Here is a 19,495-nt window from a genome sequence, read left to right as displayed (position 1 = left end):
TGTGTCCTTCGCTCCCCGGTCCCTCACACCCGGTGTCTCCAGAATCTCACATTTAGCTGGTGTCTGTGTGCCCCGTGTGTTCTGGGTCCTCTCCGCCTCACCCCCATTTCCTTGTTACCTTTTTATTGCATGTATTGGGGTGACACTGGTTAACAAAACTATACAGGTTTCAGGTGCACAATTCCATAACACATCACCGTACACTGTACTGTGCACTCATCACCCCAAGTCAACTCTCCGTTCATCATGTTTATCCTCCTATACCCCACTCCCCCACCTCCCCTCCACCCCTATTTCTGAATGAGCTCTTTGAACTCTTCCAAACCCCAAGCTCATTGGACTTGCATTTGAAAGCCCAGACTTTAAAAAGGCCATCTCGGCTACAAAGGGGCTCCCCAAGATGAAAACCCCCTCCCCTGCCAGCACCCAGGGGAGGGACCCCATCCCTGCCCACATTCAGTGTCTTCTCGGACATGCTGGTCTTAGTGAAAGCCCGTAAGAGATGAAGTGGCTGAGTCTTTCTATAGATCGAAACCTTCAGTGGTTCCATCAGCTAGAGGTGCAATCCCCCAAGGCCTCATCACAGCCCCGCCTCCTACCCGCTCTCTGAAGTCAACAGCTGGGTGGTTGGGGATTGGCAGGGCCCTGTCTTCTCTTAAGCTGTTCTATCCACTTTATCTCGGGCTTTCCCTGGCCCTCCCAGTGGGAGCTGTGTCCCAGGAGGCCCTGCGGTCGAGCCCACCTGTCCGCGAGAACCGTCCATGCTGGGAACAGCTCTGGGCACATCCTGATGTGGGCAGGCCTGACCCCTGGCTGCGAGGGCCGCTCCAGCAGCACCAGCTGACTCCGGGGCAGGTGCCTACTATGTGCCTGATCCTCCCAGGCCCCAGTGAGGAGCCCTATTCTCTTCATTTTAGGATAAAGAGGAAGAGCCCCTGAGAAGTCAGGTGACCTGGTCTCACCCAGCTCAGCGCTTGGAGATTACAGTTCAGGTCTGTGGAAGACAAAACCCGCGTACCTGCAGGAAGCCTCCTCTGGTCTCCCTGGTTGGCAGGAGGCTCCCCCCGCAACAGAAGTGGGTGCTCTGTGCCGTGGGTCTGGCGGAGGGCGAAGGCCCGAAAATCGGATGAAGCTGGGTGCAAATTTTGGCCCCACCTCCCAGCAGCTGTGTGACTGTGGACCTGCTACTTAACTTCCCTGTTCCACAGTTCACTTACTTGCAAAATAGGCTCTATGAGGATGAAATGAGACGATGCATTCACACAGGCACGCATCCAGGGTCCTGGTCTGGGTCATATCCTGCCTTAAGGTTGTGGCTTTTCCTATCTCACCCTTGGCCCCACCCAAATCTTGAAATCCTCTGAATGTCCATCTGCTCAGCCAGCCTCCTCCACAATGAGCTTCCCATAACCTCCTTCCTCAAGGGCTCCTCATGGATCTCAACACCTCCCTGGCCCCAGGGGCACTGGGGACCCCTAATTCTGTTCGCTGCATGGAAGCCTTGGCCTAGACTGTGCTACCTGAAGGCTGGCATAGAATCTGCTGCTTCCTGTTTCCTCAAGAGCTGAGCACAGACCCACACACACAGTAGGTGCTTACTATGTACCACGTCCTTACTGACTGCAGACAGTGTGGGGAGGAAGGACAGGCTTATGCAAAGGCCTGGGCCCTGTACCAGGTGCCAGGGATGATAGACGACTCAGCTGGGCTCCCAGCCAAGGGAGAAGGCAGGCTTGCTGTGCAAGAAGGATGCCCATGGCCAGAGGAGCTCTGGTCCCTTGTGGCTGTGCAGCCCAGGTCCCGAGCCCCAGGCCCTGAGAGTCATCCCAGGCTGGGAGCGAAGGCCCCGACAGTGAATAATTCCTCCCTGACACCTGCCAGGGCCTAGTCGCCTCAAGCGAGGTCTTATTAGGACAGGGCCGCCTCTTCACCTCTGCGTATTAACTCCCTTGAGCACCAGTGAGTGGAAAATGGGAGGGAGCCAGCGAGAGAGAGCCTTTTCATTTTGGGAGCGCGTTGCCCTCTGCGTGGATATTCCTGGAAAACTTCCACGGAGCTGACCTGGCTGGGGCAGGAGGACCTGGGAGCCGAGTGCTGTCTGTTGATTTAGGCTGACAGTTTGGGTCAAAAGGCCCCAGTGTTCGGGCGCAGGTGGCCCCTTGGTCCCTGTCCTGAGATGGCCCCGTCTCTTCCCAGGGGCTGCAGAGGCTGGTGTAAGGCTCAGGTCTGATGGGCTGCCCATCCCAGATGCACTGTCCACAGTGAGGAGTGGCACAGCTCAGAGGCCAGACCATATGCCCAGGGGCCTGTTCCCCACTGTCCCCATGAATGACCTGGCGCGGCATGGTCTACCCTGGGCCTCAGTTTCCCAATCTATACAGGAAGAGGCTCCACAGGGCCACCCTCCAGTTCTCACACTCCAGGCTTCCCAGTATGTTAACTAATAAGGCTCCGAGGCCCTCAGAGGAGTCAGGTGCCCCCACTGCACGCTGCCTCCCTTGCTGGCTCCAGGTTAGTGGTCCAGCTCCTCTTGCAGAAACGATCTCAGGTCTGAGTGCACCTGGCAGACGGCTGCTGATCTCGCCTCTGGAAGGCCCAGGGGACCCTCCTATGAAAGTTGAGTCACACCCCAGGAACAGTTTTTCTGTTTCTGGGGCTCTCCGCCTGGCAAGGGGCTGTTGACCCGAACACTCTGTGGCCAGAGGGATGGGGCTGAAACCCCCAGAGTTGCCTCCGGGAGCCTGGCAGAGGGGACACCAGGGAACATCCTTCTGATATTCACTGTAAAAACCATTTTATTACTTTCATTTTCTATTATTATTATAACATTAACTGAACCCCATGGGAACGAAGATAAATATCATGGTGTTTTAGGAGCAGATCATCTAAACTCCTGGTTTACTGGTGAGGAAAGTGAGCCACAGAGAGGAACAGGCTTTGCCAAATTCACCCAGTGAGGCCGTGACCTGGTCCAGGGTCCTAGCTCTAGGCCAGTTCCCCATTGCAGGCATCAGTGTGCCAGGATAGCCCAGTTACAGGTATTATATGGATCATGTTTAAATATTCAGAGCCCTGGGCCCAACTCCAGACCCAGAGAATCAGACTCCAGGAGAGCGGCCTGAGACCATTCATGTAAACAAGTGCCCAGGTGGCCTGTGTCTGTTGTGTCTCTATCTTAAAGTGTCGTCCTGAAAGTTCCCACTCAGGAGCTGCAGAGAGAGTCTGGGAGGCCAGTATCCCTGGGGAGGGAAGTATGTGGGTACCAGAGCTAAGGATGCCAAACCTCAAGCAGATGCCCCAGTGCTGAGATAGCAGACAGCTCCCTGAGAGCATCGGTCTACTGTTTAGAGAGAAGACTGGCGTAGCTAGTGTTGCATTCCATCCCCAATACACCCATGTACCCCTTGCTGGTAGGCGGGCTTCTTTCCACTTTACAGATGAGGAAACTGAGGGTATCAGAGATAAAGTCACGTGTCCAGACTGGCCAAGGAGATAGATGGCAGAGCAGGGATTTGAACCCCAAACTGCCTGTCCCTAAAACCCTTGCTTCAACCACATGTCACTTGCATCCTTTGCCACACTGAGATGCACACGCAGGAGCCTGTGGTGAGCTCTCAGCAGTGGAGGTGTGCCAGTAGCAGGCCCGAGGTGACCTTGGTCAGCCCTCCTGGCGCTGTGACTGAGGACGGGCTGGGCTGGTTAAAGGATGCAAGGGTGTTCTTTGTGTTTCCTCCACACAGAGAGAAAAATGTTCCAGATTGTTTACAGGTTCCAGTTCATCACAGACCTCCTGGCTCCATCCGCGGCCACCCTGGAGTTGTGGGCCAGGAGATGGCTGGGTGCCTCGGCTGGGAGGGCAGGGGTTCAAGGGGCTGGCTCCCCAGGCAGCTACAGGGCCTGGGAGGTGGGTGGGGAAAGGAGCTGTGGTGAGGAGTCGAGGTGGGGGTGGGGCTGAGAGCTCAGCAGGCCACCCAGTGAGAGCTGTCACATGTTAGTTAGACTGTCCCACTGGAGTATGGGCCAGATGGACAGGGCACCATGAGAGCGTTCTACGAAGGCTATGAAGCAGAGATGCTCCCACAGGCTCCAAAAGAGGTCCCCAACGATGCCTCAGGGAAGCAGTGGAGGGTCCCAAACAGCTGGGAGGCAAGATGTGCTGCTTCCCAAACCGGAACTGAAGAAGGGCGCGAAGCACTTACCAGGAAAGACAGATGTGAGGGGAAAGCTGCCACAGACTCCCAGAAACCAACTGGGGCTGAGAGTGGGGTTGGGGGTGGTGCATTTGCAGTCCTCATAACCCAGGGCTCTAGAGGGTTCTCTGGGGCACAGTTTGCCCAACAGTCAGGATGAATTGAACCCTGAGACCACACTGAGGTCACTGCCTCCTCCCTACGCCTGCACTGTCCATTACCCGGAACTGAAGCACCTGAAAAGACCTGATGCCTGGGGAGTGAGGGCAGAGAGGGCAAATTATGCCCCGCAATGCAAGACACTTTCTCATAGAGCCTGTGAACGGCCTCAGCATCCTTCTTAACACGGCCCACCCAGCACATTAAGAACTGGCATACCGAGGAAAGCCTGGCCATCCTCAGAGGAAGCGGAGGGCACATGGCTGGGTGCCTGCTGGCTTCCTGCTGCCACTCGGCACCAGCATGCCAGGCTGTGTGCAGAGGACACGGTGTGGAGCTTGCCTGAGCCTTCAAGATGCTTACAGCCTACCAGGGAGACAGCAGGCAGCCAGCCTGGAGGACAGAGACAAGGAAAGGCTGAAGGAGGGGGTGGCGGTGTCCACTGGACCAGCTCAGTGCACACAAGCTCTGCAGCCCCAGAGGCGGGCGGGAGGCAGCCCCCTGGAGGGGTTGTAGGCCCAGCCCTGCCTGTGGTGGGGCACCCATGGAGCGAGACAAGCCCAGCACCAGCGCCTTCTGTGACTTCCCGCCACCCCGCCTGAGCAGAGGGGCAAATGGGTCCGACTGTCAACAGAGAGGCAGCCAAGGGCAGCAGAGGGGCAAAGGGGACAATGGGCTCTGGGGCGGGCTGTCTGCTCCACTGCTGGCCTGGCTCCTGGGAAACACCTCGCCTCTGGAGAGCCCTTCAGGCTGGCATGGGCAGGGCTGGGTACGAGCAGACAATCCTCCCCTGCCCTGGCGGCCACCCCCCTGCGGGGAACCTCTGGGATCCCAGGGACACGCTCTGGGCACCTCTGCAGTTCAGACCAGTCGAGATGATGTGAGGGGGTGTGGAGCCAGGGAGGCCCTCCCTTCATGGGAGGAGCTGGTGCATCTGCAGTACCCCCCACCCCCCACCCCTCCAGAGCCTCTGCATTCTAGGCTGTGTGCTTGCTGTTAGGCAGCTGGGAAGTGCCCGGGGCAGGAATGAGCCCACCTTGTTCAGGGCTGTGTGGTTATTCCATGGAGAAGCCTGGAGTCTGGAATCCACTGTGGGGGGAATTGGAAGGAACCTTGAGATCATCGTCCCTCTGTTCCTATTGAGCTTTGGTTGCTTGGGTACTAGCTACGGTCCTGCTTGCCTCGATTTACCTTTTTGATCAGTGGGCTTCTATTCCTTATTTTTTAAAAATATATTTTTATTGACTTCAGAGAGGAAGGGAGAGGGAGACAAAGATAGAAACAACAATGATGTGAGAGAATCATCGATCGGCTGCCTTCTGCACGCCCCACATTGGGGATCAAGCCCACAACCCAGGCATGTGCCCTGACTGGGAATGGAACCATGACCTCCTGGTTCATAGGTCGACGCTCAACCACTGAGCCACGGCGGCAGGGCCGTTCCTTATTTTGGACAGCAGAACAGAAGCGGCCTGGCCTACAAAGAGCATACTTGCTCTGCAAACTCTCATCTGCAAGACTGCCTCCCAGCCTCAGTTTCCCTCCCTACAGAGGAGAAGACTGGGGCCTCCCAGGCTGTGTGGTCCAGTACAGCAGCCAGGAGCCACACGGGACTGAAACCAGCGTCTGCAATGTGGTGAATATGTTAAATACACACCAGTTCCAAAGACTCAGTAGGAGGAAAGAATGTAAAACAGCCAGTATTATCATTCCAATACATAATACAACGTACAAGAAGACGCAGCAGTCTGATGGGCACTGTGAAGGGCGAGAAGGGCAGGGTTTTGGGTTTAGGAGACTGGGGGAGGAATCGACCAGGGCCCCTGACAGGTGGAGTCTGAGGGGCCCCAAGCTGACGGGGCCATGTCTGATCTTGAGAAGGAGGCGTGGCTGGAGGGAGGCTCAAGCCGTAGGTGGGTGTGGGTGGTGAGTTGGGCGGAAGGCTAGGTGGTGGGTGACAAGGCCTACGAAGAGCATACTTGCTCTGCAAAGGATTTCTGAGGCGGAGGAAGTTTAGGAGCAAAGGGGATAAAGGTGGGGGTCTGGGGCACGACAGACGTTAGTGTGTGATCTGGCCGGGAAAGGAGGCTGGGCCAGACGGTGGGGCTTCGAACGCCAGGCTGTCGGCGGGTACACAGCAGGCACCCCAGAAAGGCTGGCTGGCCAGGGGCTGGGACCCAGGGAGCTCCCCAACAGCATGCAGGGGAGGGAAGGGGAAGTTGTGTGGCTCCAGGGCCCACAGCCCAGCTCACCGATCAGACCTCAGGCCTGAGCTCTCCAGGAGCCCAGCCACGGCTCCTTGTCCCCTGGGGAGGGCAGCTGGTTTATTCATGAGCATATGCCTGCCTCACAGGCAGCCTGCTTCTGCACACCTCGATTCTAATTATAGCGGGGATTCCACTGGTGCTGGAGGGAAACCGGGTTTGCAGCGGCCCCGCAGGCTCCCCTGCTCTAGCCCATGGCGGTGGCCCCGGCCCAGGACAGCACAGTGCGGCTACTGAGCAGATTCTCTGCACCCCGAGACCGGGCTTCATCCTGAGCGGTCAGCGTGGTGGGTCCATGGGGATGGGATGGTGCCCCCCCCCCCCCCACCCAGCAGTTGGCCACACACAGTACACAGCCTCCAAGCAGCTGAAAGTGCAGGGCACTGCCTCAAACACCTCCAAAGAGCTGGAGGGGCAGAGCTGTGTGTTGGCCAGAGCTGGGTAAACAAGGCGAAGGTGGCAGGCCGGGCGCCCAGGGGTCTCAGTTCTGCTGAGTCCGGGCGACGACGGGGGTGATGACAGAGCAGAGGTGCTGCCTGCACGCCGGGCAGGGAGTGACTCCAAGGGAAAGGAGCGGAGGTGAGGAGGTCTGGGACTCAGGAAGACAATCCAGACGGGGAGTGAGGGGTCTCAGACGTGAAAGGACAGGGAGAGAGCGGCTGAGCTAAGAGGTGGCAGTGGGGCTACTGTGAGGAGGGAGGCAGAAAGGAGAGAGGTGTCCGCATAGAAAGAACCAAACAGAAAGAGACAGAGAGTGGACGGGGACACGGACACACACACACACACACACACACACACACACACACACCACCCCGAGCAGGGGTTGGAGGCCAAGGAGAGAAGTAAAGAAACAACTAGCACCAAGTGTGCCAGGCTACTCAGAGGGCTCCCCAAATAGTCAGCCTGCCCTGCCAGGGGCACTGGGCCCTCCCCAACACTTCAGACCAGGCGCTCAGGGCTTGGGAGTCCAGAGCAGGAGGCATGGACCTCCAAGAGCTGTCTCCTCCCATGACCATGGGGAGCTGCCAGGAGAGCCAGCAGGGGGGCGGAGGGCGGTGTGCTTGACCTGGCATGCTTCCCTTCGGGTCCCTCAGGTCCCTTGTCCCACCACAGTCCACTCTGCGTAGTCAGTGGGGTGACAGGACTGCACTGGCCACTCCGAATGTGAGGTCTAAGGCACCAGGGTCTCAACAGGAGCTGCACATGGGGTGGGGGTGGCTCTCACACATAGGTGGGCACACGCTCACATATTCACACACCTCCTCACACTCATCCATGATGCACACCAGCGCGCACGCACACACACACACTACACACCCTCCTTCTCTCCAGGGAAATGGGCACAAAGCATCTGAGTCCTGCACGGGCAACCCCGCTTCTCAGCTGCCTCCTCTAGCCTTAGGGAAGGGGCTCCAGGGGGGAGGGGCTCCCCTTGGCCAGTCCAGCCTCCCAGTGTCCATCCCAGAGAACCGCACGGGTCACCCAGACTCAGGAATGCTCTGAGCCCTTCAAATCTGCTGCCCCAGTGCCCTGTGCAGCCCTAGCCTGTTTGCATACATTTTAGTGATGAGGAACTCACTACCCAGAAAGCAGTTTTCAAAAAGGTCCAGGCAGCTCAGACCCTTGGGAAGTTAAACTAGAGGATGTGAGGGAGGCAGCATGGCTGCCACCGAGGGGCTTGAGCTGTTGGCCAGACTGTCTTTTCATCATTAGTTTGGAAAATGACAGAGTTGGCCCATCACCTTGGCTGTCACTCCGAATTATAATAGATCTAGAGAAAAGATGTCCTCCATCCTTGACTTACGATAGCTCACTAGGACCCAAGATAACCTTTCACTCAATTAATGAAGTGTCAACTGCGCACTACCGTGTGCCAGGCACTAGGATGTGTAGTGAGCAAGTATAATCACTTAATATTCTGTTCTAGTCGGACACCGGCCTTTCACCCATTTTACAGGAGGCGATGCTGAGTCCAGGAAAGGCAGCAACCTGCTCAAAGTCACACCGGGAGCCGGTGGTCCTGGGCAGAGCCTCTCGCGTGCTGCTGCAGGCGGCCACCTGCCCGCCCCGGGAAGAAAGGGAGAAGCCGCCCACCTGCCATCCCGTCCCCAGCATTTCTGGGACACAGAGGTATTGATTACCACCTCACCCTGGAGGGGATTTCTTTTCTTTTTCCACCAAGGCTTTCTGTTTCTCCATTTCTTTTTTAAAGAATACACTCCAAGCCGCTCCTATGATTAATCACCAGCTGCCTAATGCTCCGCTACTGGCAATTTCTGGAAAGGGAATGAATTACCTTGAAAAACATCCGAAAAGAGAACCCACCGTGAAGGAGAATTTCAAAGGTTACCTCACAATTAGCAGGGGGTTCCCGCGGCCTTATTGCAGTGCCGGCAGGCCCTCGGGGAGGGGCAGGCTGCCAGCCTTCGGGGCCACCCTCTGGCTCTGAGGTCAGCCGGGCTCGGAGGCCTGGGCAAAGGCTGCAAGGCAGTAACAGAGATGGGTTCCTGAGCACCTACCGTGAGTCTGCCCTTGGCTCTGCCCCTGCCTCTAAGGCATCACGTGATGCTTAATTCCAAGGGACCATGGTTCAAATCCCCACTCCACCACTTACAGCACCATGGGTTCTTAACCACTTTGGGCCTCTGGCGAGGGAGGCACTAAATATACCCCCTCGGGGAACTGGGGGAAGAAACATATATCTAAGGCACAGAGGGCCTGGTACACGTACAATCTCACCAGCTACAACATTTAAAATACACCAGCTCCTAAGCCTCCTCACACCAGCCCTCTCAGCAACGTCGGTATAATTTATCTTCATTTTCAGATGAGAACTGACTGTCCTAGAAGGAAAAGGACTAACCCAAGGTCACACAGCTGGCAGCAGGCAGAAGGGCCAAGTACTGCTCCTTGGTTCCGGAGCTGGAGTGAAGCAAGGAGAATCCCCGGGGCTCACCGGGCCCAGCCTCTCAGCACCTGGGAGCAGTGGGGCCCGAGGAGAGAAGCCGAGGGCAGCAGGGAGACGAATCGGCACGGCCTCATGCCAGGGCGAAGGCTCCGGCTCCCCACGCTGGGCCCCAGAGCCTTGGGACAAAGGGCCCTGGCCCACGTGAACATCTTTGTGAGGCTTCTCATCCCTGGGTCAGGAGCTACAGGGAGGGATCACCCAGGTCGCCCTCGAGCACAAGGCCAAGTGCGATCAACCCAGAAATGCCACTTGGTGATAAAACACGCTGGTGTCCAGGCCCGAGGCCTGCAAGCTCTCTGAGGGGCCCAGCCCCCTCCTAGGCTGGAGGACCAGTTTGTGTCCATCCTGGCATCTGTGGGTCCTCAGGGAGGAGGGGGTGGTGGAAACTGAGGCACGTGGGAAGAAGCAAGGACCCCAGCATCCTTGAGGAAAACGCTGACATACCCTGAGCATTTACTTATTTAGGTGTGCCTGTCCCCTCAACCCCAGGGGTGGGGGGCAGGTGCTGCGATCCCCATCCTTCTTTCATAGACAGGTAAACTGAGGCACAGAGAAACTGCACAAGCTCACGGTGGGCAAGTGGCAGAGCTGGGATTTGAGGCGGGCACTCCGACCCCAGCACCCAGAGACGTGCGAGCGCTTGTGCCCACTTCGGTGTGTTTGTGGGAGAGGAGGGTGGGCAGCCACAGCACCCAGGCCAGTCACCGGCCTCCGCTCACCCAGGCCTCTTCCTGCGCAGCTACCATGGTGCCCAGTGCCTGAGGCCCACATGGCACGGGGCGCAGAGTGGTACAGACGGCTGCTGTGCCAAGGCTGGGGACACCCAAGCTGCCCCTTTCCTGGGGCGCATCCCACCACCCCTGCCCTCGCAGCCTCCCCAGAGAGATTAGGCCTAAGAGGCCCCTGGGGGCCGTCTCAGGGTCTGACAAGGCCTCAGCAGGGTGGCTGCACCCCCTGCCACCGCGGCCCCAGTGAACGGCTCAGTGTGCTGGGACACCACTGTCCCTCCCCCAAGCAGCAGGCCAGGCCCAGCTGCACACCTACCTCAGCGACCCAAGAATCACCAGCGTCACACGTTCTGGTAAGTCAGCAGTGCGCGGCGCCTCCGCCTCACTCCATGTCCATCCTGCGGCAACGAGAAGGGTGGTCAGCGGGTCCACGCCCGGCACAGTGGGAACTGAGCACGCTGCCACGGCCCAGCCGCCCGCCCGCTGAAACGGTTACTGGCGGCAAAGCCGAATCACCCCCCACCCCCCGCCCCCGTCACAGACGGGGACTCTGAAGGACCGAGAGGAAAAGGGGCATCGTGACGCAAACAGGTCCCTGGCACCCACATCGGTCAGCTACCAGCTATGAACTGTGAATAGGCTCCTGGCCGCTCTGCGTTTCCGTTTCCACCTGTCAAATGGGATCGCGATACCTCAGACATCAGGATCCCGGGGTCTCCGAGAGGATCTAAGGATATATGGTGACAGAGCACTTGGCATTCATTCATTCACTCAAATACTTCACACACCAGAGCTGTGAACAGGATAGTGGGACCTGCCCTCGTAACATTCTGATAATGAGCAAATACGTAATAAAAGTGGTGTCTGCCAGAAAGAATGAGTCCAGGGGCTGTGCAGCATAGACTCGGGGTTCAGGGGCCCTCTCTGGGGAAGTGAAGTTGAAGGATGAGCCTGAGAGAGGCAGGCCAAGATGCAGGGAACAGCATTTCTCGCAGAGCGAATAGCATATGGGGAGACTCCATAATGGGGAAAGCCTGGCCCAGCAGAAGACTTGAGAGTGGGTGGTGCGGTGGGTGCAGTCAGGGATGGGGGAGGGGAGGAGGCAGGGCCAGCTGTCGAGAAGGTGGACAGGAGCAGAGGGGGGTCTGACAGCTGAGGGATATGACCCCAGTTCTGAGTTCTGGTTTGAGAGGCTCTCCATGGTGCTGGGGAGGAAGGGCTTGGCGGGGACAGCAGGAGTCAGGGAAACCAGTGGGGCGGCCTAGGCCAGAGACAGGTGCTCAGAGCAGAGGGAGCAGAAGACAGAAGTGGACCTGCGGGTGCTGGGTATGGGGTGTGAGAGAGGGAGGGACGAGGCACGGACACCCCCTTCACATCAGTGGCTTGGGCTTCAAGGCAGCAGTGGGCTGAAGGGAGATGATTATCTGGTACGCAGGTCTAGCTGGCCCCTCTTCTCATGGGCCACCAGTACTCCCCGCCCCTCACTGCCCCCCAGCGCTCCAGGAGGAGGACCCCACAGGCCTGCTGTGGTGGGGGCTGCAGAGTCCGTTTGAGTCCCAGCTGTGAAGGCGCCCTGTGGGTGGCTCCCGCGGTCACCATGTTCCCTACACCTGCATGCAGGCATGAGCGCAGCCCGGGAGGAGGCCCGTGGCCAACAGTGGGAGAGGGAGTGCACCCACCACGCTAAACGTGGGCCCCACCTGTGCCAGGGGATGGAGAGGCCTCAGGCCCAGGCCACACCTCCCTGGGCAGCAGGCAGGGCTCCCAGGGAGAGAAGTGGATGCCCCCTATAAGAGGCACCACACAGCCTGGCGTTGGAGGTGTGGGCTCAGTAATAAGAATGATCTGGTTCAAGTCCTGGGTTCATCCTCTTAGGAAGTGGGTGGCTTTGGGCAAGTTCCTTAAACCTCTCTGTGCCTCAGCTTCCTCGTCAGTGGGAAGGGTGTGGGGATGATAGGAGGCCTCCCTCGGAGCTGTAAGGACTGTATTAGTCTCACGACTGTGGACACGCAAGCAGCTGTCCAGGCCTGTCAGCTGAAGCATGAATTACGGTACCTGGCAGCGGCTGGCTTGGGGCTCCATGGTGTGCTGGGTCTGAGCCCCAAGCCCTCAGAGCTGCCATCCGCACCCCAGCACGGAAGGATGTCTCTGTGTCCTGACCCTCGGGCCCTGGCCGCCCCATACTCTGCACCATGGGAACACAAATGGCCCTTAGGTTCACTGACTCCTGCTCCCCATTTCATGGAGGAGAAAACTGAGACCTGGAGAGGGGCAGCGATTGCCCCATCCCACCGTCATGAAGAAAGTCAGAGGCTGGGGCAGAAGTGGAATCAGCCCCTAGCTTGGGCCTTTCTTAAAGGTGAGCTGGCCTGCGGACCCGCTGACAAAGAGGAAATAATTATTTTTGCAGCTGAGACAGAAGCCCGAGCCAGAAAGTGCTCGCTCACTCCGTGGGCATCATCCAGGCCTCAGGGAATGATGCCAACCATCCTGCCCCCGAGGTGACCCGGCTCACGGTGCACACGTGCACCGCGCTGCCCCCAGCACCAGTTCTTTGGTGTGGGCTCGGGCAAAGGGACAAACAGACCTGGCCAAGGTCACATAGTAAGGGCACCACACAGGGGCACCAGGATAAGAGCTCGGGCGCTGGTGGGGGTCTGACCCCTTCCTCACGGGCCTGCATTGGCCCCCCCACCTGGGGAGACAGAGGGGTGGGATGCTCGCCTTGGCTGAGTTGTATAGTGGGCTCTGCCTGGGATGCTTCTTTGACCATCAGTGAAAAGCTATGAGGCAGAAACTGAGCTAGCATCCCCCAATGACACTCGGGCCCAGAGAGGTCCCCTAACTTCCTGAGGTCACACATAGGTAACAAGGAGCTAGAACATGATAAGAACAGAGCTATGACATGAGCAGGTGGTCTGTCCCCACTCATACTCTGCCCACTACCAGGCGATCAGCAGGGAGCTCAGAACCAGGGCTGGGCACGCAGGCTTCCCTGCCACCGTGCGGGCACCCCCTCCCACTGGGTGCCCAGTCAGGCGGCGGCTCAGGCTTGGGTCAGGCTATGAACAGCGGCAATATCATCCATCCCCTCGCTCAGTGACCTCAGGTGTGGCTCACACCTGGTGTGGGCTTGGCCATCTGGTGAGACCAAGGAGAGACAGTGGATGAACCGGTGTCCTGATCACAGCCTGACCGACCACAGCCATAAACATGTGGGTGCCCTGCAGGGGGTGTTCTCTGCTCAAAAGGCACTGGAGCCACAGAGTGGGTGTAGCCTGAGCCTCAGGGCCTAGTGGGGGTGGGGCCCAACCGGACTCCCTTTGGGATGGTTCCCCCCTCCCCCCATCCCCGTTCAGAGGACTCTTGAGGGCTCCTCAGTGCAGGACTCTCACTCTGGGGGTGGGTGGAGGGGTGAGGCCCTAGTGACTATGAAGACAGGAAGGGCAGCGTGCAGACCGCAGGCTGAACCGTGCTCTCACTCTCACGGCATGCCAGGAGCTCCCAGGGCAGGGCAAGGCGGTAACAGTGCCCACCCTGTAAGAGTAAGATGGGGACTGGAACATGGCAGAGGTCACTTGGATTGGCGACTGTCCCAGGACCCAGATGCGTCCACACCCACCTTCCCATCCCCTCTGGCTCCTGGGATCCCCTGGGAAGAGCAGGGTGTGGGCTTCGGGGAGGCACCAAGCCAGGCTGGCTGTGGCTGGGGCTGGCCCAGAGCGATGCAGGCTGGTCCCGGATCCCTGCAGGACAGAGGTGCCTGTGCCTCAGGGTGTCCAGGATGTGGGGCACCAGGAAGGCTAAGTGTCCAGTTTTTCTCTACAGCTGCCACGGGGTGGGAGCCCACATTCGGCTGGAGCCCTGGCCCTGTCTTCAGTGGGGAGGTCAAGGGAAAAGGTGGGTAGAGCCGTGTTTGATTCCCTGCTTGCCCTTTATTTCTGAGTGACCTTGAACAAGTTTTGGGCATCTCTGAGTCCCCATCTTTGCTCTAAACAAGGATTAATTGCTCCTCTAGCTACTCACCCACCAAGGGAGGCTCCAGGCTGCCCTGCAGGTAAATGGGGGAGGGAGTGGGACTGCCCCAGTGTGGTCTATACGGCAGGGGTACACTGATGGCATCAGTCAGTCAGAGTTCAGGGCTCCTGTCACCTGCTGCTAAATGACACATAGGTGCCCCTCGTGCCCTGGTGGCTGTGAGAACTTAATGACACATTGGGTGTGTAGATACGGGTGCCACAGAGTAAGTGACAGGTCAGTGAATGGTGACTGTTAAAGTTTGGGGGAGGGGTAACTGCTCAAGGTCTTAAGTGGCCAACTATGGGCCAGAAACCTGGTCAGGTGAGCACCGAAACCAGCCCTAACCTGCTGCTCCACTGGCTGACCTGACCCGAACCAGCTCTGGCCACTCTGACCCGCCTCGCCTCGCTGGATCACAGCTGTCTCTATGCCCATTTTACAGATGGCCAAGCAGCTGCTGGTCAGGGGTCAAGCAGCCAGGGGCTCTGCCTCTGGCCCCCCCGCAGGAAGGGTGGCCTCTGACCCAGCTCCCAGGCTCTCTGGGGTGACACGGGCTCCCACACCTGAGACCTACCGGGGAGGCCTCCCCTTGCGTGACCCTGGAGCAGGCCCTGTCCTTCCCTGGCAGCCAGTGCTGGCTCCAGGAGCAAGGCAAATATTTACCCCGATGGTTATCCAGACGTGCCGGCCGCCCCGCCTCCTGCATTCCTGGAATACATGTTCCCTGACCTCACCACGCTAGGGGGCTGGGGGAGGCATCCAGACAGGCGTGGGTTAGCGCCAGGCCGAGGAGTGCCCTGGGCCTGGTGGGAGCCAGTGTGGTGGGGAAGGGCTACACGGATGCCACCTCTGGGCTTCCTTTAGGCAGCTCCTCACACCTACTGCTTCTCTCTCTCTCACACACACGGATACACACACACACACACACACACACACACACACACACACACACATGCCCGTGTCCATGGAGGGAGCCACTCAGCCTGCCACACACACGGCAACTCTCCCACTTGCCAGGGCTCTTCCTCCTCAGCCCCAGCCGCTCTCGGGGCCTCAGTCCACCTCAGCACAGCCCTGTCATCGGGGAGCTGTAGTGTCCGACTTCACAGATGAAGAAACTGCCCAGCAAAGGCCAGAGGTCACGGAGATGCATGTGGGAGGGCATGCGCTGCCTCACCCCAAACTTTCCCCAGCGGGGTGGCACCATCAGAACCCTGCCCATCCTTCCGTGCCCAAAGCACCACTTCCTCCAGGCTGCCTTCCCGATAGGCCCCATCCCAGTGACGTTTCCCTTTTCTGAACTCCCATAATATTTGATGGTCTCGTTTCACTCTCCTCGCATAATCAAAATTGGGGGCCTGGTCATCTCTCCTGCTGGGAGGGCCTGTCATACCCACTGCAGGCATAGAAAAGGGGGGCTCTGGGGTTTGGGTGGCCCCTGGTTCTCTGGGAGGGCTGAAACCCCAAGTCTCTCCACAAAAGAACAGGAGTGGCTGCAGGCAGCCTCGGGAACAGCTAAGAAAGCCCCAGTGAGTTGGCTGTTTGGGGTGGAGGGGCCTCCTGGGCAGGGCTGCCTGAGAACCAGGAGGTGCCCCTGGTCAATCCTCCTGTCTGTCTTCACTTCCTCTGAGATGATTTTGAGCTGCCCCGACAGCCTGCCCACTCCCAGGCCCAAGGACGCCCAGTGTGCCCGGGCCCCTGCTACCACCCTGGGGCTTTCCACCTGCCTCTCTCCTCTGTCTTCTTAGGAGAGGCAGACCAGCAGGGTTCGGCTGACATGCTGCCAGAGGAGGAAAAGGAGGAGAAGAAAGAATTGGGGATGGGTGGGTGTGGAGAATGAAGGCAGGGCCCAAGGCCAACTGGTACACTTGCCCAGCCTGTGTGCTTTCCAAGGGTGTTGGTGCATTGTCTATGCAGCGGTTCTCAACCTGTGGGTCGCGACCACCGGAAAACACATATAGCATATCAGATATTTACATTACGGTTCATAACAATAGCAAAATTACAGTTATGAAGGAGCAACGAAAATAATTTTATGGTTGGGGGTCACCACAACATGAGGAACTGTATTAAAGGGTCGTGGCATTAGGAAGGTTGAGAACCACTGGTATGGCAAAGTGGTGAGACCCAAAAGAAGGTGGGCAATTCTAGGACAAAGTGCTGGCAGGGGTGCCTGGCTCAGCCTGGCAGCAAAACGGGGGGTCAGGGGCATCACCCCCTTGGGCAGAGTCTCTCACACAGGAGGGCACCCTCCTAGGCAAAGGCCCAGAGGCTTGGCAGGAGAAAGGCTTTGGGCTGAATAATCATAGGTGGTACCAGTGAGCAGGGAACACTGCATTCACCGGGCAGGGCACCAGCTTCCCTGGGCACAGGCAGACACATCCAGGGCTTCACACCCTGCCCAATCCTCATCTGCTGTGTCTTCACGGCCATGTTGGAGTGGCACCTGCTCTAGAGACCCTGTTGGGCCTGCAAGTCCTCAGTGGGCATCGCCCAGGCCCAAGGAGTGATGTCCACCCAGCCTGCCTCTCTGGTGCTCCGGCTCATGATGCACACTCGCATGCCTTGCCCCTCTCAGCCCCTTGGTATTGGGCCTGTACCAAGGGGCAAATAACACCAGAGAGAGGGAGGATCCTACCCAAGCTCACAGAGCAATCAGGCCCCAGTCAGGGACTGGCTCTCCTTTGCTGCAAATCTGCATCACATTCTCACCCGGAAGCCTCCCTGACTGCCCTAGTCCACACCTCCTACCACCCAGAAGCTCTGGGCTCTGGCTTGAGGAAGAGGAAAGGGTCTCTTCTGTCCTCAGGTCATCAAATGAACAATTTCTTCTCTAATCAAGAGTGAGGACTCCACACAGATTGATGGTGCATAGTGTGGCTTTAGGTTCTTATACACCAGAGTTCGGGTTCAGCTCTGTCACTTATTGAGGTATGTAATGTTGGGCAATAAACTTAGCCTCTCTGGGCCTCAGTTTCCTCATCTGTAAAATGGGATAACAAGAATCACTACACTCACAGAAATGTAAGGCCTTAACATTATTCCCATACTGCACTTGCACAGGAAATGCTCAATAGATAAGGACTGCCATTGTCCCTGGCTTAGGTTTGCTGCTGAGTGCAAACTTGGGGTTGCCCCGTGTGGAGGCACTGGACCCCTTATCACAGATATGGAGAAGGCCCAGGACTCTGGAGCCAACTCAGGAGCAGTCCCAGTGGATCTGCTTCCTGGAGACAGGCTTCATGAGGGTCACCTGCTCCCAGAAGAGGGGCCCCGGCCCCTTCCCACAGAAAGGCCTCCAGGTGCAAGCTCTGTGCCAGGTGCTCCCTTCCACACCCTCCATATCTCATCAGGCCCCATGGGTGGGCAGAGCCAGGGTCAGGGTCTTGCCTAGAGGGGCACCTAGCTGGAGTTGGCCAAACCAGTGCCCTCTGGCACCCACCTGGGCATTTGCCACTCCCAATGACAATGATCAAAACTGAATGTTCTGTCAGCAGCCCTCTTACAGAGGGGATGTGAATCTGCGGAAGGACGGGGATAGGCCCACGTCAGCCTGGTGTTGGAGGCCGGACTGTCCCTCCAGGTCTGTTTCCTCATCTGGGGCTACACAGGCTGGAGGATTAGCTGAGCTGATGTCACACCCATGATTGGCACAGGGCTGGGCAGCACCCTCGTCGTCAGCTCCGTGGGGCAGCCTGGACCCAGGCCCTGTGCTCCCTCCACTCGAGGAGGCAGGCGGGACCATCGAGAGGTTGAAGGGCACAGGTGCTCCCAATGCCCATGCAAACCGCCTATCACCAAGTGTCCCAATGACCCCATTCCTGGGCCAGGGCCCGTCCCCTGGCGGCTACCCTCTCCACACAGGCATCCCTCTGGGATTCTGGCCACACGTGGGCCAGGCCAGTCTGCAGTGATGGCCAAGGGCCAGGCTTACAAACGCTGGACAAAGGAAGGTCCTGTTCTTGCTAGCGAGAAGTGGGGGGTCTGAGCACAGCACTAACGCCACCCAGGCCTGAGCAAAATCCTGGTTCTGCCGCTTGCAAGCCATGTGGCCTTAGCCAAGTCCCTGCGCCTCCCCTTCCTCAGTTTACTCAATGGTGCAGCGGGGAGGGAGAAGGTCTAACTGGGGCAAGTGCGGGGCCAACCCCTGGCCGTGGATGGGCCAGGCCACGGGAGCGCTTCCGGTTTGTAGGAAAGCCAGCTCTCCCCCCAGGGGCAGCCCAGGGCTGGCTGCAGGGGAGGCGGTGGGAAGGCCGGGGACTGTAGGGTGTGTTAATCCTCATACTGCACTTCGCCACCTGTCCCAAGGTGCTCCACCAACGTAGTCACCCAGGGAAGCTCAACTAGCGCCACGGGATCCTGCTCACACAGAGGAAGGTTCCAGTCCGGCCTGTGCCCTCACCCTCCCTGACCTGGGTGAGAGCTCCCTACGCCCTGAAGCCTCCATCACTCAGTCTGCAGAGTGGGAGGAATAATGCCTGCTTAATCCCAGGGTTGCTGAATGGACTCTAGGAGATGGAGGATGTGGCCCGCCCCGGAGACGGGCTTCGAGGAGGTTCCCTGTTCTGTTCCACACACTGCCGGCCTTGGCTACTCTTACCTTCCCAGGCAGCCCCAGGGCCCAGCCCGGTCAAAGCATCACACACGCAGAGCACATCCCAGCGCTCCCACCAGGAGGCACTAGGGACCCCCAGATGCTTCCCAGCCAAGGTCTGCAGGACCAGCAGAGGGTGCCCCTTTCTTCTCCCTTGAGCGTGGATTTCCCCTGCCTTCTCTCAGAAAGAGGGGCTCCCTCAGCCTAGCAACTCAGTGAGATTCTCGGGGGACCTCCCCACACACCTGTCTATCACCCCTGTTGGCTAGGGCTGAGCCCCTGATGGGCCAAGAGGAGGGGCCAAGGCCAGCCCCATGATGGATTTCTGCCTGTTGCCCACAGCACCCAGCACAAGGCTTGCAGGTATGAGCCCCCGGAACGTTTGCAGGATGAACGAATGAGCAGTGATGAGAAGTGTGGTGTGAAAACAGATGTAGATCAGAGAACACAGGTTAACACTTGCACGGTGCTTACCACGTCCCTACCGGGTCTGGCTCTACAGACACTATTTATATAGCAAACCCATTTAGTCTCCACAGCAGTTCTATAAAGTAATGTCATTCCCATTTCAC

At 58.3% G+C, this 19,495-nt stretch overlaps 1 protein-coding gene across 9 annotated transcripts in view; it reads right to left on the bottom strand.

Annotated features, from left to right (window-relative positions):
• The window catches only part of ZMIZ1 (zinc finger MIZ-type containing 1), a 221,228-nt gene that overhangs the window by 127,006 nt on the left and 74,727 nt on the right, over nucleotides 1-19,495 (bottom strand). For 6 of the 9 annotated variants that reach the window (XM_036337244.1, XM_036337252.1, XM_036337251.1 and 3 more), the window contains one exon: nucleotides 10,626-10,707. The exons of the other annotated variants lie outside the window; for them this stretch is intronic. The gene's annotated coding sequence lies outside the window, so the exon portion shown is untranslated. The remainder of the gene's footprint in view (nucleotides 1-10,625; nucleotides 10,708-19,495) is intronic. 9 annotated transcript variants of the gene reach the window in all.

Source organism: Myotis myotis, unplaced genomic scaffold (genome assembly GCF_014108235.1).
Source record: "Myotis myotis isolate mMyoMyo1 unplaced genomic scaffold, mMyoMyo1.p scaffold_m19_p_15, whole genome shotgun sequence".
Classification (NCBI taxonomy): domain Eukaryota; kingdom Metazoa; phylum Chordata; class Mammalia; order Chiroptera; family Vespertilionidae; genus Myotis; species Myotis myotis.
The sequence above is the reverse complement of the archived record's forward strand: the minus strand, read 5'-3'. Positions and strand labels throughout refer to the sequence as shown.